Here is a 12544-nt window from a genome sequence, read left to right on the forward strand (position 1 = left end):
TTTTCCCACATTTCTGTTGAATGGAGAGAATAAAACGTTTCATCAACATTTCTGAACATGATAGTTTTGACAACTCATTTCTAATGACTGATTTATTTTATCTTTGCCATGATGACAGTAAATAATATTTTACTAGATATTTTTCAAGACATTTTTATTCAGCTTAAAGTGCAATTTAAAGGCTTAACTAGGTTAATTTGTGTAACTAGGCAAGTTAGGGTTTTTAGGCAAGTCATTGTATAGTAGTTTTTTCTGTAAACAGGGCTAATAATATTGACCTTAAAATGTTTTTCATTTATTAATATATATATATATATATATATATATATATATATATATATATATATATATATATATATATATATATATATATACTTTTTTAAACATATTATTCTAGCCAAAATAAAATAATATGACTTTCTCCAGAAAAAAAAAATGTACAGGAAATACTGTGAAAAACTCCTCCCTCTGTTAAACATAATTTGGGAAAAATCACAGGAGGGCTAATTATTTTGACTTCGAATGTATATTTGCAACTGCATATTGTATTTAAACTGTGATTAATGTATGTGAGAATATTTTTTTTTTCCATAGTGTGCTCTAGTTGTCTTTAAGTTAACCATGGACAAAGCCAGTTTATAGACTCCTTAGTCGACCAAAGAGGACTTAACCAAAGTTTTTGTCTGTCTATAGGAACAGGTGGCTGTCTCCGGGGTCCAGTAATCTCTGAGTAAATTCTTAGTGCACATGCCATCATTATATAGATTTTGTACACTCTCAGAAATAAAGGTACAGAATCAGAGGTCCATAGTAATAAGATAAAGTAACTGTTGTACTTTTATACATATTTTGTATACCATGTAAAAAATATTTTATTGTTAAATCAAAAAAACTTGTATAGTCATATCAACTTACATTAGTCAAACTGACTAAAAATATCAAGTAACAAAACAAAAGATTGCAACTATAACAAAAAATAGTTGCAATCTGATTAACTGATTAATATTAGTTAAAATACAGTAACAGCATTTGTTTTCATGACTTTTTGTTATTTACTGTAATTTTTTTTACAGTGTACATTTCTCTCATCCTCCCCCCCTTAAACATTATTAAACATATTTCACTTTAATGTCTGTATATATATATATATATATATATATATATATATATATATATATATATATATATATATATATATATATATATATATATATATATATATATATATATATATATATATATATATATGGTTTATTTGTAATGCTATTAGTTTATGTTTTGTTTTAACATAATTTACAGATTACGGCCACTAAAATGTCATTCAGTGTAAAAGTTCATATACCAAAAAGTATATTTATGGCATATTTACAAGAATCATTTGATGACAAATTAAAAGACTATTTGCAACCTCAAAATACTCATTAATTGCCATTTTTATTATTAGCCACTATTATTTACAAATATTTATCATTTGCCACTATTTTTCGAAACCCAAGGTGATTGTTTTAGAGTTTTTTTTAATAATTATTTTTTCACCTTAAATTTTTTGTAATGAAGTTTTTATGTGCTTGTCACCTTATTACAAACTTGTGGCAAATTTCACAATCTACACTCTAAGCCCGGATAAGTCGAGTTTAGTTAAAAATAAGAGGAAACTGGTTGCCCTAGCGACGCAGTGGCGCAGTAGGTAGTGCTGTCGCCTCACAGCAAGAAGGTCGCTGGTTTGAGCCTCGGCTGGGTCAGTTGGCGTTTCTGTGTGTGGTTTGCATGTTCTCCCTGTGTGGGTTTTTTCTGGGTGCTCCGGTTTCCCCCACAGTCCAAAGACATGTGGTACAGGTGAATTGGGTATGCTAAATTGTCCGTAGTGTATGTGTGTGTGAATAGGTCCGTAGTGTATGTGTGTGTATGTGTTTCCCAGTGATGGGTTGCAGCTGGAAGGGCATCCGCTGCATAAAACAAATGCTGGATAAGTTGGCGGTTCATTCCGCTTTGGCAACCCCAGATTAATAAAGGGACTAAGCTGAAAAGAAAATCAATGAATGAATGAATGAATGGTTGCCCTAAAACATTTAAGTAATGTATACTTAAAAAACTTGAGTGAGCTCTACTTAAAAAAATATGAGTTGTTCTAATATGCATTATAAGTTGAATAGACTTAATGCTTTTAATTGGTGTCAATTTACTCCACTTATCTTTATAAGTGCATTAAAATACACACAAAAGTAATACACAGGGTTGTTTTTATTCAAATTTCCTTTCAGAATACAACAAAACAATGCAAATGCTGTGCAATACAACTTAAAAAGCAGTTTGCTTACTTTTCTCTCAAGTGCATCAACTCAAACAAGAGCTAATAACACTAACCCCAGATTTAAATGCTTAAAACTCACAAAACATGTTGTTAATGCCCCCAAGAAAAAGCTTGTTTTACATCTGGACTTGAAGCAATAGTTCACCCAAAAATGGAAATTTACTCACCCTCAAGTTAAGTGGTTCTTTTTCCTGTTGAGCACAGAAGAAGATATTTGGAAAATCTGTAACCACTGTTTTCCATAGTAGCAAAAACAAATACTATGGAAGTCAATGGTTACAGATTTCTAGCTTTTTACAAAATATCTTTGTTTGTGTTTAACAGAAGGATGAAAGTTTAGAACAAGTGAAGGATGAGTAAAAGATGGCAGAATTCCCATTTTAAAACATGAACATATTGTAGAACAGAGTGTATACTGTGTTTACATACAAGTGAAAATTTGTTCATATATACTTTCACAGAATCAATTTTTACCATTGTAACACAAGTATATGTACTGAACAAATTTTGGGCCTTTTTTCACAATACAATGCGAAATAAATAATGATTAAAATTATTATAAAATCCTGTAACTGTAAGTTGACCTTTATACTGTAACAGCAAGATGTTAACAGCAAGGGGATAAATGAGTCAGACAAGATGACAGAAGGCTTGAGGCAGGTCTATATGAATGATGAAAGATGATGAACACTCTGGATGGGTTAAGCTGTGGACTTTTTTTTAATCGATGCAGATGATTCCTAGGGAAACTTCATAGTATGGGTCCTCATGAGAGACACCCTATTGATGAAAGACAAAAGAATGCAAATATGATCCTAGTTAAATTACTCCGTGCTTAAAGCAGAAAAAAATCCAGAATAAAAGAGATGAAAAGATGATGAAAATAGGCAATAGGCAGACTCATGTAGACAAAAAACTCACCTTTGTCTGATGTAAGATCTTAGCCAAAAGCTAACCAGCAAGGTTCTTTTTCCTGAAGATGCACATCAAATTTGGAGAGTAATTTTAAGAGCATTATGGACGCTCTTTGTGAGATTTGTGCCCACCACTTGATTGTAGTTGAAATAAACCTAAAAAAATAAAAAGAGTTTATTAACATGACAAAACAGTCGTGTTCCTTGGGTATTTTACTCTTGTGTGCTTTGAAAGTTACAATCTTTTTAAGAGCACATGACTTTATGATTTACTTTTAAATGTAAAGCTTGCAAGTGCATTAAGTAATAAGCCTCAGAACAATACTCAGCAAAGCCACATGACAGACAGCTAAACTTAACTGGTGTATCTGCACTTGTTAGTTGAGCAAGATTGGTGTGAATGTAAAAGTGCTCTTTTAAGGCAATACATTTTAAAAAAAATTGTTTCCATTTGTCAGTCTGGAATCTTTTTTTCACAGTTAAAAGTACAATACTTACATTTCTAATGCACACCTTCCTGTCATCTGAAACAAAATAAAACAAATTTATTGTCAGAATGTATCTACTTGTAATTGCATTAAACTTTCATTCAGCTTATTCTATTCAAACAATGGCTTTATTAAAATTAAACAAATTTAAAAGCTTGTTTAAATTCACTTACCAAAATAATTGATGATTGTCCTCACGTCCTGTCTGTTCCATTGCAACCACAGCATACTGTATGTGACCAACCTAGAATGTGTTGAACAGGACAGTGTGTACCCTCAGCTAGAGGCCAAAATGTATCAAAAGCTTAAAATATCATGGACTGTTTAAAGTATGCTCTATGATCGTAAATAATCAGTGATAACAATACATTGCTGAAAATGGGCTGTGTAATTGCCTCATGAGAGTTCAGACTTGGCGCCATTTCCATGTCAACCGTGCAGGCAGGGGCTAACAAATGAAACGGCGTCAGCTTTGAATGTGTTGTGTAAAAAAAAAAAAAAAAAAAAACGCTTGTTGTGAAACTGTATAATTATACATGAAATCCAGGCTAAGAGTGTACACATTAAACTAACACAATATACATTTAAACATAAGTTATGACTCTTTAGGGTAGCATTGAATTAATTTATAGTCTATATATCCTGCATTTTCTTACTTATATGCTATGAACAGATGAACAGTGTTGGGGAGTAACTAGTTACATGTAACGGCGTTACGTAATTTACATGCAAAATAAATGTAACAGTATTCATTACAGTTATTGAGAAAAACTGTGTAAATAAATTACAGTTACTTATGAAAATGTTAAAGATTACAAATGGGGTTACATCTAAAAAAAAATTTTAAAACTCTGGGATATGTTGAATAATATTAATCTGTTGCTTTGCCTGTTTTTTGATGCACTATGCCTTCTGCTAAGGCCATTTATTAAAGCAGTGCTATTCTGATGCTTTTGATTGGTTTTCCAGTTTGTTTACGGCACACCATGTGTACCACTTACGTTAAGCCTCTATGCCGTTGAAAGCATTCGGCTACTACAACCAGCCTTTTAGCACATATAATACTTTATAAACCACAAAGCTTTTCAATAGCGAAGCTATTTTTTTAGTCAAGTAGTGCAGTAGCATCCACACAAGCTACATTTACTGTTCTGGCGACCTGATAAATAAAGGGACTACGCCGAAGGAGAATGAATGAATGAATGAATCAATCAATGTTAATTACAGATATTTATGAATTCTAATGAGATCTGTCTGACATTTCAGAAAAACAAAAAAAACAAAAACATATGTCCCAGAATGATAACAACCCACCTCCTTTTACATGAAAGAGTATGATGGGACAGTTTTCAACATTATTCCCTCTTCTCCCAGCATCAGGCATTGTTGTTTTACTCATGTTGTGGATTGTCAGGTGTGTGTTTTTCTCAGCCGTCAAACAACAGCAGCTCTGCACATCTCAGCCTGCGGGTATCAGTGCAAACAACAATCCCCCAGCCGGGAAAACGCATTTACAGTTTGCTTCTTTTGCTTTTATGGCCATCTGAACACCATTAAATTTTGCTTGATAATAAACGCAGGAAAACACTGGTCGTTGCACCAGTTTAGACTTTAATTTAAAGTGTTAACGGCAATCAATTACTGCGCTACAGGTGCTATTTTTCTTGATTTGTCCAAGGCTTTTAATTTAGTTGATCCATATTTACTTTTAGACAAGCTTCGTGCTATTGGTCTGAGAGAAAATTCAATTATGTGGTTTAACGCATATTTGTATAACAGAAAACAATGTGTAGTATTAAATGGGTTTAACTCAATTTTTTTGGTTCAAGAAAGAGGTGTTCCTCAGGGTTCAATAATAGAACCACTTCTTTTCTCTATTTATGTTAATAATTTACCGTTAATCTTCAATAAGTCTAGTGTTTATGCTTTATGTGTAACTTTATGCTGATCATACTGTCATATATGTGTCAGATTCTGATATCTTACAAATTCAATTGTCCCTTCAGTATGATTTTAATCTCTTACAAAAATGGCTTTTAGATAATAAACCAGTGCTTAATAAAACTAAGTCTTTCATTATGATTTTTGGTTTTGGTTTTGGATTCTTCAAAATAAAGGCGGCTGTTATATGGAACTTAGGGTATTTATAGTGGCTTAGGAATCGTCAGACTTGTGAATCATAAATTGAATAATGCAGGACTGGCCACAAGCGATCATAAGCATGTGATCCTCTCGGAATGAGTTTGTAAAGGAACTTCACTTAAATACCTTGGAGTGTGACTTGATTCCGAACTTTCCTTGAAAGCACATATTAATCATTTTGTGAGTAAACTCAACCTTGGAATTAGTACCTTACATCGATCTAGACATTGTTTTTCATTTAGTGTTTGCAAGAAACTTGCTCTTTGACTTATATTTCCGATTGTTGTGATATTGACCGCATTAAAATTAGATCTTGCTTCTCCTTATACGGCGTATAACAGACTTTGCAGATTTGTTCTGGCTTGTTTTTTTATACACATCATTGTGTAATGTATGATCTACTGCAGTGGCCATCTTTGCACACAAGATGACATATTCACTGGATTTAGTTTATATTTAAATGTTTTAAGTATCCTTGTTATTTAAAACAATATTTTGTATTTCTTTCCTTAAATTTTAAAGTAAGACATTCTGTTCAGATTTATTTTTTGTTCCTCGTTTTAAAAAATCTATTGGTAAAAGAGCTTTTATGTTTAAGTGTCCAATAGATTGTAATATTTTACGTGCGAACATTTGTTCCATTGCTTTATTTAAGGTGTTTAAGCAAACTGCTATATTTTTTTACTTTGGACTGTACTTGTTTTTCCTGAGTTTGTTATTATTTATGTGGTGATTTGATTCACTGACCTTCAGCAAACCTCCTAATTCCTGCAGCATGAGGACTTTATGACTGTTTATGAGCGTCAAAAGTGGCGGATCTGTTCGGCGAAATATTTGACTGTGTGTCACCGCATCCCAAACGACTAAAACAATATAACTGAAGAAATCTCCACTGTGCTGAGCGAGAGCACTTCTCTACTGAACAGTGCATCATCGATGACGTAAGCGTGCCCAGGCCCAAATGTAATGTGAGTGCATGCCGTCGGAGGAGACAGGAGGGGGGACAAGCATGCTTTGGCCTGGTTTAAGTCAAATGTACATAGTGTGAGTACGCCCTTAGGAATTAGCATACCCTGAAAGCTAATCACAAAACGAGGATAATTTGTTTGCCAATTAAATATTTCCTGATAATAGATTCTGGAAATCACTGCTTGCTTGTTGATCACACAAAATCATTTGACTAATGAAAGGCAGGCATTTTTTTTAGATCTCAAGTGTAAAATGCCATCCTGTTTGCGCTTGTGAAGCAATGAGTTATTTAGACTTGTCAACACATGCCTTTTACAGTTGTTTAACTTTACAGTATATGAAATACAAATTATTACATGCAAAGGCAGTGGATGTAAAATAGTTAAGAATAGATGATTATTTTAGTGTTTATAAGCTCTGATTTCTGTTGGATCTCCATGGTAACTCTGATGATGATGATGCTGACGAAGATTCAGGCGACAGCAGGTGTTTTAGGAGCCCAAGGGAAAAACCTCCACCTTTAAAATGGTCTCCAGTGACCTAAAAACAAATGCTGAAGGCTATGCTGCATCCCAAAGCCCCACAAAACAGCTCAGCAAAGCGAAAAATACTGGAGAAGCTGGAGGTGATAATGTGTGCTGGTGTCACTATTTGAGCATTTGAAAAATAGATGGAAGAAATCCATTCATACATGATTCAAATATGTGTAGTAATATGTACATTTCTTTGTGAGGAGGGAAAGAAATGTGAAATCAGAACTTATAGACATAAATATCAAAAATAAAAAACATTTTTTAAATAAATAAAAAATAAATCAAAATACGGTCTATACATTATAGATCAGTACATGTACAGCGAAACATATAATTTGCAAATAAATTAGGTTATATAACTGGCAGCACGGTGGTGCAGTGGGTAGCACAATCGCCTCACAGCAAGAAGGTCGCTGGTTCGAGCCCTGGCTGGGTCGATTGGCATTTCTGTGTGGAGTTTGCATGTTCTCCCTGCGTAAAATATAGCTTAAAAAGGCTAATAATTTTCACCATAAATTGTTTTATAAAAAACTAAAAACTGCTTTTATTTCAGCCTAAATAAAGCATAAAAGACTTTCGCCAGAAGAAAAAAATATTACCAGACATACTGTGAAAATTTCCTTGCTTTGTTAGACATCATTTGGGAAAAAAAATTCAAAGGGGGCTAATTATTCTTACTTCGACTGTATGTGTGTGTGTGTGTGTGTGTGTATATATATATATATATATATATATATATATATATATATATATATATATATATATATATATATATATATATATATATATATATATATATATATATATATATATATATATATACATGCATACACATTGCAATATTGCACTACACTCTGAGAAGAAATGGTACAATGTTGTACCAAAGAAGGAACACCCTTGTCACTGGGGCAGTACCTTTTTATGGGACAGAATTGTACTTTAAGACAAAGAAACAAATTTGTACCATTCCAGTTTGTACTTTAAAGGACATGATTTGTACCATGGGAAACCAAAATGTACCTTTGGTTTTTAAAACCTGCAGATACAATATTGTTCCTTCATCAAAGGTACAAATCTGATTCATGAAGGTACCACTACAGTGACAAGACACTTTGTACCTTAACAGTGTCAAAACTGCTTACCAAACATTTATTTAAAATGCCTTAAATGTTTAGTTTACAATACCTATAGTTTTATGTTTTACTAGTTGTTTTGTATTATTGTATTATAGAACGTAATAATTAATGTTTATGAAGTTCTTTGAACGTAGACTTTTAAATGATGATTCATGTTTTAATATGGAAATTATTCATAAAATCTCTTTGCCTTTCCAGTTCTGTACCTTACAGAACTGTATCATAAGAGGTCATTTCTGTACCATATAAAGTACAATTTTTACAAAGGTACAAAAATTTTCCTCAAGGAACATTATTTGTACCACCGTGTACCTTTTTCTGAGAGTGTACAGTACCTACAGTTGAAGTCCCAATTGTCCCAATTTGTGTTTATTGGAAAGAAGATTTTTTTCTACACATTTCTAAACATAATAGTTTAAATAACTAATTTCTAATAACTGATGTATTTTATCTTTGCCATGAGGACAGTAAATAATATTTTACTATATATTTTTCAAGACACTTCTATACAGCTTAAAGTGACATTAAAAGGGTTAACTAGGTTAATTAGGTTAACTAGGCAGGTTAGGGTAATTAGGCGAGTTATTGTATAATGATGGTTTGTTCTGTAGATTATCGAGGCTAAAAATTTTGACCTTAAAATGGATTTTAAAAAATTAAAAACTGCTTTTATTGTAGCCGAAATAAAACAAATAAGACTTTCTCCAGAAGAAATTTTTTTATGTCAGACATACTGTGAAAATTTTCTTGCTCTGTAAAACATAATTCGGTAAAAAAAATTTAAATAAAAAGGAGGCTAATAATTCTGACTTAAACTGTATGCCTATATCATTTTATATTGGCATGAATAAACACAGACACTCGATGTTACACTCTGGTAAAAATAGATTTATTTGATCACAGCTCAGAAATACTCAGTGTCTTATACCCCTGTCAGGACTGTTTAAGATGGAAAGAAATAATTGTTTTGAACTTATCTTCTAATTCATTATAAAAACAATGCACGTAATAAGGGTTGAATAAAACTCAACCATTCACATATGAAAGATACTAGCTTCACATTTCATTTTTGCAATCGTTGTTAGGTATGAAATGAATTGATGAACTTAATTTCATATTCATACTGAAAAGCATGATAGGAAAAGTCGTACAGTACCATGAAGTCATTCTAAAGACAGAAGTCAGTTCACTCGTCTTGGAAATCACTAATAAAGTCTTATAAAACTTATAAAAACCCATGTGTGCAATTCCAACCTGATCTCACAAGAAAACGTAGCTATTTTACATTTTGTCAGTTTAGTGGCTAATTCAATGAGTTCAGTCATATGAAAATGAACGTTTTTAAAAAAAAGACTTGGCACCCAACCCCAGCCCTAAAGCCAACAGTCATTGGGTGATGAGCAAATCATACTAAATTGTACGAATTAGATCATATGAATGAATAGCTGGTGTGCTTTTTCTGCAATAATTGACATGTCATATAGCTTTAAGTGTATTGATGTGTCATTGGAACAGCTGAGACTAGGGGGGTTGGGGGATCGAAATAAAAATTAGGGGCTACTACAAAACACAACCAACATTGTTTTCCATGACTTGTCATATACCCGTATAATTTGTTCATTGAAACCCACTTTATATTATGTCTTTAAATACTATGTACTAATAATCAAATTAATAATTTGATACAATACACTCATTGTGTAAATAGATGTAATTATATTTTAAAATACCTGTATCTAATTACAGCTGCAATCCACATTTTGTAATTAATTACATCTGAAATGAATTGTGAAAACATATACATACCCCTTGATTTTGTCCCTTACCCTATAACTTAACTATGTCCCTACTTTTAGCCGATCCCTAAAATTATCTGCACCATTAAAGCTGACTCCAACCTTAAAAGTGTCCCACCTTTAAAGTACTAGTGTACTATTACATTCTGTCATTGTTTATTTGCCCTTCACTTGTCACAAAATCTGATTGAGTTTCTTTTTATTTCTGTTCAACAAAAAAAGATCATTTGAAAAATGTTAAAACCTATAACCATTGACTTCCATAGTGTTAGCTTTTTTCCTACAATGGAATTAAAAAAAACTTCCTTTGTGTTCAACAGGAAAAACAAAACCCATAAAAGTCTGAAACCATTTGAGGGTGTGTAAATAATAAGTACATTTTCATTTTTGGGTGAACTGTTCCTTTAAAACTAATGATACATCTGTGTTTAAACTCAACTGTACTCCACATTTATTCAAAAACATAAACCCTAAATCTTGACACTATCGCACACTTAATCCTATGCACATATTAACCAATACCTTTATTATAACTCTATCCCACCCTTAACTAACATTTAGATCTTCCCTTGGCATAATATCTTGTTAACCCTGACCAAATCTCTCTTTTTACCCTTTTAGAATCACTTGAGAATAATCATTGTGCTAAACCTCTCCCCAATCATGATTGTTTACACCTTCAACCCTTTGGGAATACTTAAGCTTAACCACACCTCATAACTTGTCCTTAATCTTTAAGGGACAGTTCACCCAAAAATAAAAAATCTGTTTACTCACCTTTTACTTTTTCCATACCCGACTTTCTTTCTTTTGCTCAACACAAAAGAAGATATTTGGGAAAATGCTGAAAATTGGAAACCATTGTCTTTAATAGTGTTTGTTTTTTTCAATCACACTATGGATGTCAATGGTTACTGTTTTCTAACATTCCTCAAAATATCTTCTTTTGTGCACTGTTAATGATTTTTGTAAATTGCAAAGTATTTAATGTATTTAGATCTGTAGCACAGTAAGTTACTGTATTTTAAAATTGCATTGTGACAACTTGCCGTATATTTTAGTATAAAGATATACAATAATGTAAATATATGAAGAGTTCAGATGCAAAAGCCGCTAAACGCCACTTCCACCAACAATGAGCTAATGACATTAAGGGAATGCTTTAGGCATGTAGTACATGTTCAACAAATATTTTTGCTTCAAATCATCTAACAGTTTGTTAGCAAAAGCCTCTAAACGCCACTTTCCTTTGACAGCAAAAGCCGCAATATCCCGAGAACCAATCAGGAGGCACGAATCGAATAATATTTTCAATAATCGTTTTCAATGTAGCAGCGTGCTGATAAGCCGGCTTTTATGAGGAGATTTTTTCCGCTTCCGATTTAGATATTGAAAGATGGAGTTTGATGAATTTGCATGAGCCTGTTCGACTGTCAGAGATGGCAAATGAAAACGTCCTGTACTTCTAATCTCTGTGCATTATTAGAAAAAGAATACACACAGTACAGTCGGAGGTGTAGCATGCATTCATAACAGGGTTTTTGAGCAGTGACGCTACTCTGAATGAGTCCGATTTACTATACATTAAACAGCAACTGTGTTTCACAGAAGACAAAGTTAAGATGCTGTTCTTTTATCCCACATGGATCCTATGAGGATAAAAAAGAGCTGGAAAAATAGATGAGATGGTGTATGGTGAGAATGAATGAATAACAGCTTCTAAAAGTGTCTGAAAGACATCCCCTTTTTGCCCAGTAGACCTTGTGTTTTTTTTTACTAACGTAAGGTATTTTTTTAAAAGATAAATATAATGTATAAAACTATACATTATTTATATTTCTTCATTATCAATACGTCTACTAAGCTTTCTATATTATTGGACAATGTACAAATATTGATGTTTCACAATGTTTTTACACTGCAATATTTGCATCTAACAAGAAAGTTTACAATGTTTACATCACTAGCATTAAATTTAAATCCCAAATATCAGAAATGACAACAGATTGCTAAGATTTAATTAATATTAATTTTAATGTTATTAATTAATGCACTTACTTGACAGATTTCATTCTTTCATTTTCCTTTTGCTTTGTCCCTGGTTTATCATTGGTTACCACAGTGGAATGAACCACCACTTACTTGACAGGTTTATATATTTTTAATCTTAGGTGTTTTATGTTTGGTAAAACATTTCTAATTGCCTCTTTAGAGGCAACTAATTACACTGTCTTGTCCCAATAGGTGGATTAAGA

This window comes from Danio aesculapii, chromosome 3 (genome assembly GCF_903798145.1).
Source record: "Danio aesculapii chromosome 3, fDanAes4.1, whole genome shotgun sequence".
In the NCBI taxonomy this organism is placed as follows: Eukaryota; Metazoa; Chordata; class Actinopteri; order Cypriniformes; family Danionidae; genus Danio; species Danio aesculapii.